Consider the following 16,165-nt stretch of genomic DNA (forward strand, 5'->3'; position numbering starts at 1 on the left):
GGTCTAAGTCTAATTGTAGTGCAGGCTCAGGGTAACCTCAGCTGACTAAATGAGTAACTCAGCGGCTAGGATGTGCTGAGTTACAGTGCCCCAGCAGCGGGGGCAACATATTGTTTGTTGAAGGGGATTTGGCTCAAGCATTGTAGTCTCCACACAGTGCCACCAGAAAACATAGATAACATTACCAGGCCTGCCAAAGCAAAAAAGGAGTTATTTATTGGTGCCAGAATGGGTAGCTATTTATAAAGGCCTACTTTATAAAAGCTGAGTCTTGGTAAAGAGATGCTGACATCCGAAACCAATTAACGAGATTGTGTCAGGAAAAGAAGTATGATTGCCTCCCTTTCCTTCTGTCTTCTGGCCTCCAACATGTCCCCATCCCCCATTTGTCAAAGGAGCTACAAGGGAACCTGCTGATATAGTACTTGCAGGTTTGACCCCTAGATTACAAGGCAGGGTGGACCAGGGTTGTGAGTGAATTTGGAGGGTCAAATTGAAGATATGTAGCAAAATGTTTCTGTGTAACCTTATCCTCGTATGCGCTCTGGTCTTATCTCCTGCTATTTGTGCCGGCTTCAATGAAAGTTATAAACCAGCATTTTCACAAAAGGATTCTCCAAACATCAGTAGCCTAAAGTCCTCTAGTCTCCTACCTAGGATGTCCAGTTCTTGCTGCTGATTTTGTGGGACAGGGAGAGAAAAATATGGTTGGTAATTTCACGATTCACTTTCCAGACTTTCACTTAGACTCTTGTTTTGAGCACTAGCCTTACACCTGGCTCTGTCTGGTCAAATCTTTTTCCAGACCATTCCAGTGCAATTATCCATCACTATAACTATTGCTTCCTGCCCAAATTAGTGCTAGTAGGGTCCATTGTCTTTACAGGATGGTAAATTGGGGGTTCCAACTGGTCCAGACAGAGTTCTCATCATATTTCAGCCCCTCATCTGCTGGTGCCACCAGACTTGGAGATGTCAGAGGCAAATTAGGGAACTGCCTCTTAGATTCCCTCTCTGTTGTCATTTAATTTTTGTCTGTCTTATTTGGTTAAATAAAACAGATTTCCAACAATCACTTTCCAACTTTCAAAAATTATACATTTTTATAACATCTCTCCTGTTATAGAAATACCCTTTTATATTCTTTACGTAATGTTAGTGCAGTTCTGAAAGGGACAGAGGCATTTATAAATGCTTGTAGTTTGTCTGCTATGTTTTACCAGAACCCTGCAAATTCATTAAACAAACAAAAAAACCAAACAGATAAACAAGAACATATTAGCGGTCATTAACTGACATCTGAGCAGAAGAGCTTGGTGAAGTCTAAGGGAGGCAGACTCATTTCTTATTTTTCTAAGCTATTGATGATTCTTAATTTATGCATCCATTAATTCTTATTTTAATGGAAGATATTTTAGTGGACTCATGGATAGTGTTATAGGAGGATAAACTTTCCTATCCGAAATACAAAATATACAGGGAGACTTGCTGTCATCTAGATCAGCGTATTTTACTTTAAGTTTTATTTCATCCACTTTATTTTTATTTTTACTACACCACATTGCCTTCTGCAGTCAACCTGTTTCCTATCAGGAAAACAAAGGTCACACCAAATAGTTTAAGAGAACCAATACAGGGAGCTGGGAACAGGTAGAAAAACAGATCAAATGGGAATGTTGAGGCAACAGAGTGATTAGTAAACTATAGGCCCCTGAGACCTGGGACAGGGAGAATAAAAGAACTGGGTGGTATCATCACAGGCCAGGAGGGATACCAGTGGGTATGAGGCTTGATTCGTGTCAAGGGTGCCAGATCAGAGCAGGACCGTGAAGTGACACAGTTATTTTAGAGATGCTGCCTAAGTGGGAGAAGAACGCTTGGCTTTGCCTTTGTCTTGCCCTGCAGTCTCCCCGGGGGATCTCCCTTGGCTGAAGGTAACAGGAAGATAAAGGGCAAGGGAATCTACGAAATGTAGAGGCAGAGAATTGACATGGGAGCAAGAACCTTTACTTGCTGTCTCAGAACAGTGTCATGATTATAAGAGAATTTAGGTTCCAGTCCAGCAGGACTAGAATTCTTGCTCTGCCACTTACTGGTGTGGCTTCCAGCAAATTATTCAATATCTTTCAGCTTCCATTTACTTATCTTCTGAGTACAATAATAATATGACCTGCATTTGAGAATTGTATCAGAAATTTAAAAGTGCCAACAGACATCAAATACCCAGAACCGTGCTGGGAACAAAGACACTTTTAATACATTTTAGCTATCACTATTATTATTACCCTATAAACATTAAGATAAGCCTGACAGTGGACCCAGTTTATAGGGAGAAAAGTTTGGATTCCAGGAAAGTTAAAGCACTGGTTATTTATATGGTTTTTAGCTATGCCTCTTAACTCTGGTCTGGTATCATATCAGAATCAACTAGGGAACTTGTTAAATTGCATATCTTGGACAACTTCAGTGCAAGCATACCACAATGTATAGGGGATGGGAACAAAAAGTTACATTTAACAAGGTTTCTGGTAATTTTGTGCAAAAAATATTTGAGAAACACTGCCAGAGGGCTCCTGAGTAAACAACTCCCTCTTTCCTTATCTCCCAACTACTGAATGAACTGTAGGTATTCAGATTGGTAAGTGATTACATGGGCATTTCTACTGGGATCAAGGTAAGAGATTTCACTACCAAGTTGTCACAAATTTGGAACAGGTTTATGTCTTAACTTTGGTGCCTCTTATAAATTTTTTCTCCCCTTTGGCTCTTTCCATGCTTACTGAAAGCAATAAAAACAGCAATACTATATTTGTGCTTTTATTAATATCCAAGAGAGGGATAAAGTTGGCCATGCCGACCTCACAATATCTTGATAGGTTTTGCTGCAATTGTTTTTAAAAGAACACTCCTTTAAAGAGAGAAAGCCTACAACATACTTTACAGGAAAACTTAAATATTATGGATTCAACAAAATCTTGCCAGAAATACTCAGAATCAAACACACATGCCTGCTGAATTCATGCTATTTTTTTCTTCTTTGTAGGTATACAGTTTTTCTTTTGTTGTTGTTTTTTCTTTTTTATATTTCATTTTTTACATCATAGAAGTTCCCTTAATTAAGCCTCACTTTAAAATCATATTGTTAAAAATTAGGTTTTGCTTTTTATTACAAATGAGCTAAAATATTACTAGAATGGTATATTTTGAGTATAAAATAGTATCTTTAATCTGAAGTTGCAAACATTTTCTGCTAAATCATATTCAGTGTTATCTCTATTACTGCTTTAGAGGGCCATGAATAAAGATTATTTCATTGTGGGAAAAATTGAACATAGTAATGGCACGATTGACTCATAAAGGGCACAGACATATCAATGCATCTAAAAGCATAAAATTAATAAACTGGTTGAATTTCATGTTTCAATTCAATTTAAATAACATTTATCATAACTGAAATTAGTTTTACGTAATTCAGTCATTGAAACAACCCTAAATCCCAATAAAGAAAATTCTATATAATGTGTATACTGTGGAAGACTCAAAAAGGAACCAAGTTGAAATTAATTACCAGGGTTTGCCCTAATAGTTATAACTTGTATTATTTCCTTTCTCTTCATTTGAAATAAGTAGGTGGTAATGGAATTACTTGTAATTTGTTCCCATTTTCAGACATACCAGAACTTAACCAATTGTATTTTTTTTAACCTGAGTTTCCATACCACATTGACAGCTCTCAAACCAGGGTTTTTCAAATATTTTCCATTTGAAGTACTAAATCTGTGACATAGACTCAGAAATTTCCTGGTGAAAAGTACAATTCATGTCTTTAGTTCTAAAGATCATGATTATCCTACTTCCCTTTTCTCATGGAATACTGAGGAAGATGCCATAAAATCCTTGCTTCCTAAGGGTTTTACACACTATTATTAAGTCACCACATCTCAACAACCTGTCCTTTTTCAATGTTCACGCACCCTTTCTATTTAATCCAGACCATCAACACTATCATCTATCACTATTAGACAGTAGCTCAGCTTTCTACAAAAACTTTAGCATGAGACTCAATCTTCTGTCATATCTCTGCCTTCCCTTTGTTCACAGTAAAAGAGGCGTCAATGACTTTTCAATTATTTTCAACAAACATCGACATCAACACCACTTATGAAATTTTTTCTACTTCTTTTCAGAAATTCTCAGATGGAGTCAACACAAAATATTTCAGACAGAACTATTCTACTTCTAATATCTAAAATAATCTGAACCCGTCTTTCACCTTATAAAACTGAAAAGCCATTTCTTCTGCAATCAGCACACTATGTACTTTTGTACAAAAAAAAAAAAAATCCATTAGTTACTGTCTACAAGATTAAGTGGAAATTTTCTGACTCATATCAAGATTATCTAACAACTGGTTTCAATTTAGTTTTCTAATCTGTGTCCCACTAATTGAATTTATATTCCCTGAATTGTAGTGTCTCTTTCATACTCAGCACTTGCATATTATTTGAGCTGATACTTTGTCTTTTACCAGAAAAGCTCTTACCTATAATCTTGGTATATCCATATCCTAACTCTACTCTGAGAAGATATTTAAAAGTCTTTTTTAAAATTTGTTTATTTATTTATTTATTTATTTATTTATTTATTTATTTAGAGGAGAGAGAAAGAGAGAGCCCAAGCCAGGGAGGAGCAGAGAGAGAAGGGGAGAGAGAATCCCAAGCAGGCTCTGTGTGTTAGTGCAGAGCCCAATGAAGGGCTCGAACTTATGAACCATGAGGTCAAGACCTGAGCAAAAACCAAGAGATGCTTAACTGGCTAAGCCACCCAGGCACCTCTTTTCTTTTTAATTTTTTTTAAAAGCGTTTTTGAGAAGATATTTAAATATGAGCTCTTCTATGATATCTTAAGAACAAAACAAGTAGTATTTACATTAGTTGTAGTACTATTTCAATTTACAACTGAGAAAAGGAGTCTTAAACAGTTTGCTTTTATAAGGCTATTAAGAACGTTTACTATTTCTGAAACATCATAAGTATTTTTCCCAAATATGTAAATTCATGTAAGGGTAAATTAAACCTAAAGCATTTAACGCATATACATCAATTTTTCCTCTCCATTGCAACACTTTCCCATAGTCCAGGCCATCAGCAAATGTCGCTTGGACTCCTGGCCAGTCCTTCCCACCAAACATCCACACTGTAGCCAGAGTTATGATTGTAAAACTTAAATATGATTGTAGCATCTGATAGCTTTAAACACTGAGTGACTCCACATTACTGCAGTATGGATTCCAGTTTATTCATGTGGCTTCCAAGGCCTTGAGGATATTTTATCCTATTTAGCTCTCATCCCCTCCTCTCCTTCATACCTACCTCTTGAACTCTATAACTCCATTTCCACCAGACTTTTGTTCTAACATTTTATGCTCTTTCGCTGCTGGCCTTGGCACATATTATTTCCTTAATTTAGAGCGTTTTTCCCGGATCCCACAGCAATCTTTGTCTAACTCATGGTTTTTTTTTTATTTTGTCTCAAATCCTAGCCTAAATATCACTTCATTTATGAATCCATCCCTTAGGCCGTGAGCCTTTCTAAGTACTACAATAACACTATTATAAATATCACACTCTCCCCTGTAGTTAATATTTGTTCATCTCTATCCCCCATATAGAGTTACTTCTTTAAGTCCAGGTAGCATAGATTGGTTGTGCTTAATTGTTCTTTCACCACTTTCAATGTGGGGGTGGAGAGTGGTGCAGCTCCTTGTACTACTAAGCAATGTCCTGACATCAGCTGGCTGTCCTATCATTCAACTTAATTCGGGCACTATCTACCCAGAGAAAGCATTAGATTCCACAGCTCAGGGACTCAGTTTTTTTTACTATCTTCTACTCCAGATGCCAATTGCAAGCCCAAGTTGTTAATCTGTGCTTCTGACCTACTGACTACAGTTTGGCGGTTCCCACAACTCCCTCCTCTGCTTTGATTAACTTACTGTGGGGGAGGGGTGTCACAGAATTCTGCAAAACCATGTACTCACTAGATTATCAGTTTCTTTACAAAGGATTTTAAAGGAGACAAGTCAATACCCAGATGAAGGGATACATAGCCTGAGTTCCTGAGCAAAGGAGTTTCTGTCCTCATAAAGTTTGGGGACTAACAGAGTGGCGCTCAGAAGATCTCTGGTCTAGGAACCTACTTTAGAGCAGTAGAGCAGGGGCACAGCTCTGTGTGCCTCCTTCTTGGTTCTCTCATTATCTTGTTCAGTCCTCTTCGTTAGCACTTACTGTATTACATGAATGGGCTCTATTTATCGAACAACCTCCCTAATAGATTGTAAGATACTCGAGAGCTAAAAACTCACGTATGATGTGTTAATATCCTCAACACAATGCCTAGGTTAGTGTTTATTGAAGAAAACTCAATGAATTTCTACATCTTTCCCTTTTATTATGTTCCTTTTAATTTCTTTCTTTCTTTCTTTCTTTCTTTCTTTCTTTCTTTCTTTCTATTTATTTTAGAGAATGAGAGAGTGCAAGCAGGTAAGAGGGGCAGAGGGAGAGAGAGAGAGAGAGAGAGAGAGAGAGAGAGAGAGAGAGAGAGAGAATCTTAAGCAGGCTCCACGCTCAATGCAAAGCCTGATGTGGGGCTCAATCTCAGGACCCTGGGATCATAACCTGAGCTGAAATAAAGAATTGGACGCTCAACTGACTGAGCCACCCAGGAATCCCATATTTATTTCAAATGTTGTCCTAAGGTTCTGTCTTTCACTGCAAACTTGGCCATCAAAATCTATTTTTTCTCTTCCTAAAAGATCAAATATCAATCACATATCTATTCTTTAATTGCATTTCAAGTCACTGTTGTTATCTCTCTCAAGAATATTTGAAGTGTATACCTTATCTTCAATTGGGAGTAGGACTGGTCGCCATTAAAAGAATGCCACGCTTCCCAAAGCAGACAGGCAAGAAAATTTCACTCCCCCTCTTTTCCTAGCTAGCTTCCTTTTACCCTTCAGGAAAGAGCTCAAATGTTACTTCTTCAAACAAGTCTTCCTTACTGTCAGGGTAAGTTAAATTGCCCTGATAAAAGCTTCCACTGTAACTTAAACGTTTCTTTCATATAGCCTACTCATTAAATATTTGTGCAATTACTTTTTTGTTCATTGTCCACCTTTGCCACTATATTATAAGTTCCTTTTGGGAGTCAGGAGGCACACACATTTCTTTCAAAACTATCTTCGAAAATAACCAGTGACTGTCATGTGGTTGGCATGCCACAAACATTTTTTTGAATTCATCAAAAATTAGTATACACAGAATCTCTAGGACAACTGTAAATTTAAGGGTTTTAATGGCCAACAGAGCTGCCTTTCTCCTCTCGCATTATTGCATTTAAATAGTCATTTTCATGTTGGGGGCTCAGCATGAGGCTTATAATCTTCCTGAGGACAAGCTTTAAGTAGAGAAAAACAGTTACAGACAGGAACGGATGCTGTTCTACTCTAGCATAGAAAAATTGGAACTAGAAGGTAATATGTGCTAAGATTTAACTGTTAGGGGCACCTGGGTGGCTCTGTTGGTTAAGCATCCAGCTCTTGATTTTGGCTCAGGTCATGATCTCATGGTCTGTGGGATCGAGCCCCATGTCGGGCTCTGTGCTTGGGATTCTCTCTTTTCTTCTCTCTGCCCCCTCCTGATCACTTTCTCTGTCTCTGTCTCTGTTTCTCTCTTAAAATAAATAAACCTGAAAAAAAAAAAAGATTTAGGTGTTAGATAATGAAAGTCTAGTAAGAATAAAGGAACTTTGAAAAATTTCAAAACCCATTTGTTTGATACTAATTTACTTGTTTTCTAATTATGTATAATATAGTGTAATCCAAATCTTAGAGATGCATATAAACAGTTCTTTGTTATTAACAAGTTGAAATTATTTCACTACATTTAAGTAAATATTGTTACTCAAAAAAATGCCTTTTTCAGTGACAGGAAACTCAATTCCATTGCTCCATTTTTATTTAACCACCTACCTTCACATTATTAAAATTATTTAGACTAGAAAACATAAAGTGTTACTTGTTAAATAACATCCACCTGGTGGTTCTGATTTTCCTCAGTTTTAAGGTGTCACTTAAAATGGCGTCATCATAGCATATTTAAATACTGCAGCCACATTTGCCTAAAGCATATACCATATAATATAAAAGTTTATTTTCTATTTTTACTCTTATCTTGTTCCTTTTTATCACTTTCCCTTTAAGTTTCCATGGGAACCTGGAAGGAAAAAAAATAATGTTAAGTATCCTAGATATACCAGTTTAGACAATATTTTTACCTTGGGTTTTAATGGTGGGAAATTTTTATCTCATCACAGACATGAATATATCGCCTTTAATAGGAATGTGATAACATTTTTCAAATTAGATTTTCAAATTAGTTTTTCCTTTTTAATGCAACAGAATTATGTGATCTGGCTCCTATGTGAAACTATTTGAACGTGAACATGTGTATATATATATATATGTGTGTGTGTGTGTGTGTGTGTGTGTGTGTGTATAAAGTTTTTACTTAAATTCCATATTAGCTTCTTCCATACAATACCCTGTGGTCATCACAGCAAGTATACACCTTAATCCCCATCACCTATTTTACCCATTCCCCTATGAACCTCCCTTCTGGTAATGATCAGTTTGTTCTCTATAGTTAAGAATCAATTTCTTGGTTTGCCTTCCTTTCTCTTTTTTCCCCTCTTGCTCATTTATTTTGTTTCTTAAATCCCACACATAAGTGAAATCATATGGCATGTGTCTTTTTCTGACTGACTTATTTCATTTTGCATAATACTTTCTAGCTCCATCTATGTCGTTGAAAATGGCAAGATTTCATTCTTTTTTATGGCTGAGTAATATTCCATTGTTGCACAGCAAAGGAAACATTTGCAAATGTCTTCTCCCATTCGGTAGGTTGCCTTTTAGTTTTGTTGATCGTTTCCTTTACTGTGCAGAAGCTTTTAATTTTGATGAAGTCCCAATAGTTAGTTTTTTATTTTGTTTCCCTTACCTCAGGAGATATATCTAGAAAGAAGTTGCTATGGCTGATGTCAAAGAGGTTACTGCCTGTGTTCTCCTCTAAGACTTTTATTGACTCGAGTCTCACATTTAGGTCTTTAATCTATTTTGAAATTATTTTTGTGTATGGAGTAAAAAAGTGGCCTGGTTTCGTTCTTCTGCATGTTGCTGTCCAGCTTTCCCAACACCTTTTGTTGAAGATACTGTATTTTTCCCATTGGATATTCTTTTCTGCTTTGTCAAAGATTAGTTGACCATGTAACTGTGGGTTCATTTCTGGGTTTTCTGCTCTGCTCTATCTATTCTGATCTATGTCTCTATTTTTGTGACAGTGCCCTACTGTTTTTTTATCAGTACAGTTATGTAATACAACTTGAAGTCTGTAATTGTGATGCTTCCAGCTTTGTTTTTCTGTTCACAGACTTTGAGTCTGGAGTTCTCTCTTGTCCAGCAAGAGAGCAGGCACAGAATTGAATATGAGAGAGGCAAATGTCCAGGAGGAGACAAGAGCCCTGAGTAAGGGTCTTTGCTCAGTATTTATTAGGATCTGAAGGCTTTCATACATCATGGACATGCAGAAAGAGACAATAAAACAATGATCGTTAACTCATGCGTGTGAGAAAAAGGGGGCTTCAAAGGTATCCTTTGGTAGGGGTTAGGGTCAATACAAATCAAAGTCCTGGTGCCAAGCAGACAGCCATTTACTTCAGGTACCAGGCACTGTGTCTGTTTACCTTAGCTTTTCTAGGGGCTAAGACAGATAGAGCATGTTACCTCAGGGTTAACAAGGCATTTTTCTTGCTAATTAGCTCTGGGCATTTTTGCCCTGTAGTGGCTTTCTGCTTTCTGCTTTGTTTTACTTAATGATGAATTCTGGGTGTTTTCACCCTGCTGTGGCACCTTTCCACCTCTGCTTGTTCTCCCAAGCTTTCGTCCTTTTGAAGTGTCTTTCTGCTCTATGCTTTAACACTGAGCGCTATTGCCCTGTGGCAGCTTTCCCCCCTAAGCTTTGTTAACCCGTTGGTGAGAGAGAGAGAGAGAGCCCAAGCAGGGGAGGGGCATAGAGCCGAGAGAGAGGGGGAAGGATCCAAAGCAGGCTCTGCACTGACACAGAGAACCTGATATGGGGCTCAAATTCACAAACTCCAAGATCATGACTTGAGCTGAAGTCAGACACTTAACTGACTAAGCCACCCAGGTGCCCCTGTTAGGAGTGTTTTGAATACTGATTTAATTTCTTTGCTGGTTATCTGCCTGTTCTCCCTGTTTTAGTTTTGGTAGTTTCTACCATTTCTAAATACCATATGGAATTTATCCATATCTTCCATGTTGTCCTATTTGTTGGCATATAGTTTTTTATAATATTTTCATATAATTGGTTGTATTTCTATGATTTGGGTTACTATTTCTGCCTTCTCACTTGTGATTTTATTTATTTTGGTCCTTTCTCTTTTCTTTTTGATAAATCTGGCTAGAATTTTATCAATTCTACTAATTTTTTCAAAGAGCCAGTTCTTGGTCTCTTGGTCTCATTGATCTGTTCTGGGTTTTTTGTTTACTACTCTATTATTTATTTCTGCTCTAATGTGTATGATTTATTTCCTTCTGCTAGCTTTAGGCTTCATTTATTATCTTTTTTCTAGTTCCTTTAGGTGTAAGATTAGGTTGTGTAGTTGAGATTTTTCTTGGTTCTTGAGGTCGACCTGTATTGCTATGTATTTCCCTCTTAAGACTGCTTTTGCTGCATCCCAAACATCTTGGACTATTTTTGTTTTCATTTTCATTTGTTCCCATGTATTTTTTAATTTCTTCTTTTATTTCCTGGTTGACCAATTCATTGTTTAGTACCATGTTGTTTAACCTTCATATATTTGTGGTCTTTCCAAATTTTTTCTTGTTGTTGACTTCAAGTTTCATAGTGTTGTAGTCAGAAAGGGTGCATAGTATGATTTCAATCTTTTTTTTAAATTTTTTGAGGCATGTTTTGACACCTAGCATGTATTATATATTCTAGAGAGTGTTCCATGTGTACTTGAAAAGAGTGTGCATTCTGCTATTTTAGGATGGAACGTTCTAAATATATCTGTTAAGTCCATCTGATCTAGTGTGTCATTCAAAGCCATTGTTTCCCTGTTTATTTTCTGTTAGGATGATCTGTCCACTGATGTAAGTGGGGTGTTAAAGTCCCTTACTATTGTATTGTTTTCAATGAGTTACTTTAGGTTTGTCATTAATTGTTTTATATATTTGGGTGCCTCATTTTGGAAGCATAAATGTTTATAATTGTTACATCTTCTTGTTTGATTGTCCCTTTATGATTATATAATGCCCTTCTTCATCTCTTTTTACAGTCTGTGTTTTTAAGTCTAGTTCGTTTGATGTAAGTATTGCTACTCCAGCTTTCTTTTGACAACCATTTGCATGATAAATGTTTGGCATTTTCTCACTTTCAATCTGCATGTGACTTTACATCTAAAATGAGTCTTTTGTAGGCAGCATACAAATCAGTCTTGTTTATTTATCCATATATCCTATGTTTTTTTTTTATTGGAGCATTTAGTCCACTTACATTCAGAGTAATTATTTTTTATATAAAATTTTTTAATGTTTATTTATTTTTGAAAGAGAGAAAGAGAGAGACAGAGTACAAGTGGGAGAGGGGCAGATAAAGAAAGAGGGAGTCACAGAATCTGAAGCAGGCTTCAGGCTCTGAGCTGTCAACACAGAGCCTGATGAGGGGCTCAAACCCATGGACCATGAGATCATGACCTGAGCCAAAATCAGACACCTAACCAACTGAGCCACCCAGGAACCCCTAGATTAATTATTGATAGATATGTATTAATAACTATTTCATTACTAGTTTTGCCATTGTTTCTGGAGATTTTCTCTGTTCTTTTCTAGTCTTTGTCATGTTTGTCTTTCCACTTCCTTTAATATTTCTTGCAGGACTGGTTTAGTGGTCACAAACTCTTTTAGTTTTTGTTTGTCTGGGAAACTATCTCTCCTTCTATTCTGAATGATAGCCTTGCTGTATAGTTTTCTTGGCTGCAGATTTTTTCCATTCAGCACATTGAATATACCATTCTACTCCCTTCTGACTTGCCAAGTTTCTGTTGCAAGATCTTCAGCTTGTGCTATGGGTCTTCCCTTGTAAGTCAGGGGCTTCTTTTGTCTTGCTGCTTTTAAGATTTTTTCTTTATCACTATATTTTACAAATTTAATTACAATATGTCTTGTTGGCCTGTTGTTTCAATTTTGATGGGAGTTCTTTGTGCCTCCTTTTCCTTCCCCAGGTTAGGGAAGTTTTCTGCTATTATTACTTGGGATAAAATGTCTGCCCCCTTGTCTCTCTTCTTCTTCTTCTGAGACTCCTATAGTATAAATTTTATCATGTTTGATGGGGTCACTGAGTTCCCCAAGTCTATTCTCATGTTTCATAATTCTTTCTTTTGTTCAGCTTCATTATTTTCCATTATTTTGTTTTCTATGTCACTAATTTATTTCTCTGCTTCTTCAAGTCTGTTGTTCATTCCATCAATCCTGCTTACAATCTCAGTTATTGTTTTCTTCATTTCTGATTGATTCTTTTTCAACTGTTATCTCTGTGATAAGGGTCTCCCTGATGTCTTCTATTCTGTTCTCCAGCCCAGTGAGAATCCTTATGATTATTGCTTTCAATTCTCCATCAGGCATGTTACTTGTATCTGTTTCACTCAGATCTCTGGCTGTGGACTTATCTTGTTCTTTCACTCGGAATAAATTTTTGTGTCTTGGCATTTTGTGCAAATCTCTACCTCCCCCCCCACCCCCGTGTTACAAAATCTAGTTATACTGTTTCTCAACATAATGGCCTTATGAAGAAGAGTTCCTGTAGTGCCCAGGACCTGGCAAGGCAGGGAGTGTCTCTGGTGTGTGGTGCATGTGTTCTATGTCATGTTTTCACTGCTCTATCCTTCAGGCCAGTCATCTGCAAGGGCTACCCTTGCCTGTAGTGAGCAGTATTTGGTCCCTGCCCTGAATATGGTTGAGTTTTAATTAGGTATGCTCTGCTCTGCTTGTTAAATGAGACCTGACACCAACTCCACCAGAACTGAAGCCCTGCAGAACTCTTTGGTCAGAGATGTGGTGTGAGCAGGGTTTGTGTTGGTCTTCTTGGGGAGGGACTGGGGCAAGCTTGATTGATTATGGCAGATCCATGGGAGCTAAGGGAGTGAGGTTGATGTAAGTTAGGCAGCCTATGGCAGCGCTGTGTTGCTTCCCACAGGTGGCGCTGTGTTTACGTTGAGGAACTTGTGAGGGAAATAGTACTGGTCAGCTCCTTTGTTCCCAGAGAGGCATCTGGGAATGCCTGCCTGGGTGAATGCTGCCTCTTAGGGATGGATACACTCTGAGAAGACCCAGGGAGCCCCAGGCATTTTTCAGACTGCTGTTTCTATGCTGTCTGCCCCTGGGTTGTTTACCTGGCTTTTCTCCAGAAGCAGCACAGTGTCCTCTCAGCCAAGCTCATGGGCCTTTAAAACTCCAGGCTTTAAGCTCCACTGATTGCAAGAACTCATGAAATTCCACCCCTTTTGTTTACCAAGCCAGTGGCTTTGAGGAAGCATTCTCCTGTGTGCTCCCCTGTGTGCCCCTCTCTCTCACCCTTTCCTGTGACCACAGCTCCCTCCTCTCCACAGCACTTTGTTTCTCCCCCAAAACCCCATCTCTGTACTTACTACCTTCTTCATTGTGGCCTTTTCTCTCCCTTTAGTTCTGGAGCTTGTTCTGTCAGTCTTCGGGTCACTTTCTGGGGCATGTAAGATGATTTGATAGTTATCTAGTTGTGTTCATGGGATGAAAGGAGTCTTCTATGGTCTAAGTACCTGACAATTGGCATTTTTTAATTGTAATATAAGTGTCTGACATTAAGATTTTGATTCCTGAGGCATCTATTTAAAAGGGTTCTGTCTTGAATTCATTTGTACTTTTTTGAAGTGTGATGTATATCATTATTGAGCTCAGTAATTTTGATGGTTTGTTTCCATTTATTCCTCTAATGTTAGAAATGTGTAAAATTTTGATTAAGTGCAAAGAAAACAATTGAGGAACATCTTGGGAATTGTTTTTCTTGTGACAAAGTAGTAGTAGTTGGTAGTAACAGGCAAAAACAACTAGTTTTAGAAAAAAACAGTCTCTTCTTACACTTCTAATATGTGAGTATTCATATCTACAAAGTGAAACTACTTTAGAAATCAGAACAAAAATAAGATTGCACTGAGTGCATGATTTGATAATTCCTTTTAAAAAAATATTGATTCCATTTATTTCCTTTCTACATACTTTACAAGAGGAAAAACTGGCTATTATCATTAAGATGAAAAGCATGTAAAATCATGTTCCATAAGTCTCAGCTCCCATAAAAAAAGCAATAAATAAATAAATAAATAAATAAAGCAGTAAGACAAAGGCAGATATAAAAAAAATCATCATTTAATTAAATACCTCAGAGAAATTTTAAAATATTTATTGGACATAATTAAGGCAGACCATCTATTTTTCCACAGTTTTATTTGTATGTAGTTTCTACTTCATTTTTTGACAATTGAGAATACATTGAAATATTTGTTGTTTCTTTTTTTTGTTTCATAAAACAAGCATGTGCCTCATAAGAATTGGCCAAAGCAGAGTTCATTTGAATCTTCAGTTAAAAGGCAGAACTGAATTGCTTTCCAGTTCAGCCCCAGACATTTTCCAGTTGAAGTATCAAAGGAGAGGTTACCTGTGTCTGCCACCACCAATTGAAGTATCACACACGGCACAGACTTATCACTTTGTGGAGGTATTTCCAAAGGAGGGTTTAAGTCCCCACAAAGGTTTCCTAGAGTGTATAACACAAAATCCTAATTTTTTAGACTTTAAAATGTGTTGCATTATTGGAAAATATTACGAGGTTCAAATTGGAAAGCGCTGAGGTAAGTAATACTAACCTATTCTCTTTACTGCAAGATTTTTCTGAGACTGCCATTTTGATGCCATTATAAAGAGCAAAGAGAACTCTTTTTCTCGGCACCTCAGAGGTAGTGGGCTGCTTCAGGATGAAGCTGAACATCTCTTTCGCAGCTCCTGGCTGTCAGAAACTCATTGAAGTAGACGATGAACACAACCTTCGTATGTTTCATGAGAAGCAAATGGCCACAGAAGTTGCTGCTGATGCTTTAGGGGAAGAATGGAAGGGTTACGTGGTCCGAATCACTGGTGGCAATAATAAACGAGGCTCCCCCATGAAGCAGGGGGTCTTGACACTGGCTGTGTCCGCCTACTGCTGAGTAAGGGGCATTCCTGCTACCGACCAATGAGGACTGGAGAAAGAAATCACAAATCCATTCGGGGTTGCATTGTGGATGCCAATCTCAGTGTTGTCAACTGGGTCATTGTGAATAAAGGGGAGAAGGATATTCCTGGACTCACTGATACTACTGTGCCTTGTCGTCCGGGGCCCAAAAGAGCTAGCAGAATCTGCAAGTTTTCAATCTCTTGAAGGAAGATAACGTCCATCATTGTGTGTGAGAAAGCCCCTAAACCAAGAAGGTAAGAAACCTCGACCCAAAGCATCCAAGATTCAGCATCTTGTTACTCCATGTGTCCTCCAACACAAACGTTGGCACATTGCTTTGAAGAAGCAGCGCCAGAAGAAAAACAAGGAAGAGGCTCAGAATATGCTAAGCTTTTGGCCAGGAGAATGAAGGAGGCCAAAGAAAAACACCAGGAACAGATTGCCAAGAGACAGAGGCTGTCTTCGCCGAGAGCTTCTACTGCAAAGTCTGAGTCCAGTCAGAGAAGAGAGTGTTATAAGAGGAACAAATGAATAAGATCAGATATCAGAATGAAAGAAAGAATGAATGAATGAATGAATGAGTGAATAGCAAAAAGATAGTTTATCATGTAATGCCTACTAAAATAAGTTGAACACAGTATGATTTTTAATGAATATTGCTAATTAGTCTCTCCCTGCTCCCAGCACTTTAACTAAATGATTGTTTTAGGTAATTTATTTCAGGACTAGTAGAGATACTATTTTTCTTTGGAACTTATTTATCCTGGATTTCTCCATGAGTA

The 16,165-nt window shown here is 37.6% G+C and overlaps 1 pseudogene; it reads left to right on the forward strand.

Moving 5' to 3' along the window:
• The first annotated feature begins 15,129 nt into the window (after positions 1 to 15,129).
• On the forward strand, positions 15,130 to 15,914 carry LOC125921540 (40S ribosomal protein S6-like; annotated as a pseudogene).
• The last annotated feature ends 251 nt before the right edge of the window (positions 15,915 to 16,165 follow it).

Source organism: Panthera uncia, chromosome C2 (genome assembly GCF_023721935.1).
Source record: "Panthera uncia isolate 11264 chromosome C2, Puncia_PCG_1.0, whole genome shotgun sequence".
Lineage (NCBI taxonomy): Eukaryota > Metazoa > Chordata > Mammalia > Carnivora > Felidae > Panthera > Panthera uncia.